At 49.4% G+C, this 2,500-nt stretch overlaps 1 protein-coding gene across 1 annotated transcript in view; it reads left to right on the top strand.

The window, feature by feature from the left end:
* Positions 1–2,500, top strand: part of LOC138866455 (adhesive plaque matrix protein-like) — a 17,288-nt gene that overhangs the window by 13,179 nt on the left and 1,609 nt on the right. The window lies entirely within an intron of this gene.

The raw sequence follows: 2,500 nt of genomic DNA, 5'->3' as shown, positions 1-2,500 counted from the left end.
GGAGGAGGAGGTGGGAGGAGGTAGGAGGAGGTGGGAGGAGGTGGGAGGAGGTGGGAGGAGGTGGGAGGAGGAGGAGGTGGTGGTGGTGGGAGGAGGTGGAGGTGGGAGGAGGTGGGAGGAGGTGGGAAGAGGAGGTGGGAGGAGGTGATGGGAGTTAGTGGGAGGAGGAGGTGGGAGGAGGAGGTAGGAGGAGGTGGGAGGAGGAGGTAGGAGGAGGTGGGAGGAGGGAAGTGGGAGGTGGGAGGTGGAAGAGGGGAGGTGGGAGGTGGGAGGTGGAAGAGGAAGGAGGTGGGAGGAGGTGGGAGGAGGTGGGAGGTTGAGGAGGAGGAGGTGGTGGTGGGGGGAGGAGGAGGAGGAGGAGGAGGTGGGAGGAGGAGGAGGAAGAAGTACTTTTTTTTTTTTTACTTTTTTTTGTTGAGGGTTGAGGAAAAGAAGGAGAAAGAGGAGAAGACGAGGAAGGGGGAACAGAGGAGGAGTGAGAAGAGAAAAAAAAAGAGAAGGAAGGAGAGGAAGACGCTGAAGTAGAAGAAGAGGAAGAAGAAGAATGATGAGAGAAAGAAGTTGAAGTAAAAAAAGGGAAAGAAAGAAAGAAAAAAATGTCTGTGTGCATGTGTCCCTTACGTTAATATTACCTTAATCTTCATACGAATCTATATCGCCCATTTTCCCTTTATATTTCTCTCTTATTTTCCTTTTTTTATTCGAATTTCTCTTTTCAACCTCCTCCCTCAATCCCACCAATACCCTACCACAGTAAGAAACACATTCTCATTCTCTCTCTCTCTCTCTCTCACACACACACACACACACACACACACACACACACACAATGCCCCCCCCCCCTCTCTCTCTCTCTCTGCCCCCCCCTCTCTCTTTCTCCGTCCCTCCCTCTCTCGCTCTCTCTCTCTCTCTCTCTCTCTCTCTCTCTCTCTCTCTCTCTCTCTCTCCCTTTCTCTCTCTCTCTCTCTCTCTCTCTCTCTCTCTCTCCCTCTCTCTCTCTTCCCCTCCCTCCTCTCTCTCTCTCCCTCTCTCTCTCTTCCCCTCCCTCCTCTCTCTCTCCCCCCCCCCTCTCTCTCTCCCTCTCTCTCTCTCCCTCCCTCTCCCTCCCTCCCCCCCCCTCTCTCTCCTACTACACACACAATGAAGAAAGTCGTTTTAAGGCGATGACTATACCCCCTTAAAGAGCCAGTTCGTCGGAGTTCGTGGCAGCTCGGCGTGGGATTCCCAAGGGGGATGGGGAAGGGAATCTGTTTCTAAAATGTTATTTCAAACCGACCGGGGAAGGGGAGGGGTGGAAATGTGGGGAAAGGGAGAGAAAGGAGAGAGAGAGAGAGGAAGAGTGAAGAGAGGAGGAGTGAGAGGATGGGGGAGGGAGGGAGGGATGAGGGATGGGAGGGAGGGAGGAGGAGAGGGAGGAGAGAGGAAGAGTGAGAAGGGATGGGGAGGGAGGGAGGGAGGGAGGAGGAGGGAGGGAGGAGGGAGGGAGGAGGGAGGGAGGGAGGGAGGAGGAGAGGGAGAGAGTAAGAGGAGGAGGGAGGGAGAGGGAGGGAGGGAGGGAGGGAGAGAGAGAGAGAGAGAGAGAGAGAGAGAGAGAGAGAGAGAGAGAGAGAGAGAGAGAGAGAGAGAGAGAAAGAGAGAGAGAGAGACAAGCTGATAAATAAAAGGTGGACAGAAAGATATAACGACGATCGAATACATTATTTCAATTAATACAAATTGAAACACATTTACTGTCTTCTAATTCTCCTTTTCCTTCTCCTTCTTCCCTTCATAATCTCCTTTTGTGTTTCTCCATCTTCCTTTCCCCTCTCCTTCGTTTTTTTTTCGTTTTTTTTTCCCCTGCTATTTTTGTTTTCGTTTCCTCCTTTTTCCTTTTTGCTTAAAAAACTATAATAACAGACGAGGATGGGGAGAATGGGGAGGGGGAAAAGAGAATAAGAAAGAAGGAGTAAAGAAGAAGAGGGAAGGAGGGAAAGAAAAAAAGGAAGGGAGGAAGATGAGAGGCAGGAGAGAAGAGAAGCGAAGAGGGAGAGAAGAGGGAGGTGTAAGAGGGAGAGAAGGAGATGAAGAGAAAGAAGACAAGAAGAAGCGGAAAACAGAGGGTTAAGAGGAAAAGAAAGGGGGAAGTAGGGAAGACAGTAAAACGAAAAGAAATGGGGAGAGAGAAGAAAGAAAGAGAGAGAGAGAGAGAGAGAGAAGAAGAGAGAAGAGAGAGAAGAAGAAGAAGAGAGAGAGAATGAATGAAAGAAAGAAAGAAAGAAAGAAAGAAAGAAAGAAAGAGAGAGAGAGAAAGAAAGAGAGAAAGAAAGAAAGAAAGAAAGAAAGAAAGAAAGAAAGAAAGAGATAGAAACAAAGAAAGAAAAAAAAGACAGAGACAGAGACAGAGAAACAGAAACAGAGAAACAGACACGGAGAAAGAGAACTGGAAGACACTTCGGAATGAAATCTGGACCGGCCTCGCTGAATCTGTTTACACAAGGCGTTTGGGCGTGAGGAGATT

Source organism: Penaeus vannamei, chromosome 3 (genome assembly GCF_042767895.1).
Source record: "Penaeus vannamei isolate JL-2024 chromosome 3, ASM4276789v1, whole genome shotgun sequence".
Taxonomy (NCBI): domain Eukaryota; kingdom Metazoa; phylum Arthropoda; class Malacostraca; order Decapoda; family Penaeidae; genus Penaeus; species Penaeus vannamei.
The sequence above is the reverse complement of the archived record's forward strand: the minus strand, read 5'-3'. Positions and strand labels throughout refer to the sequence as shown.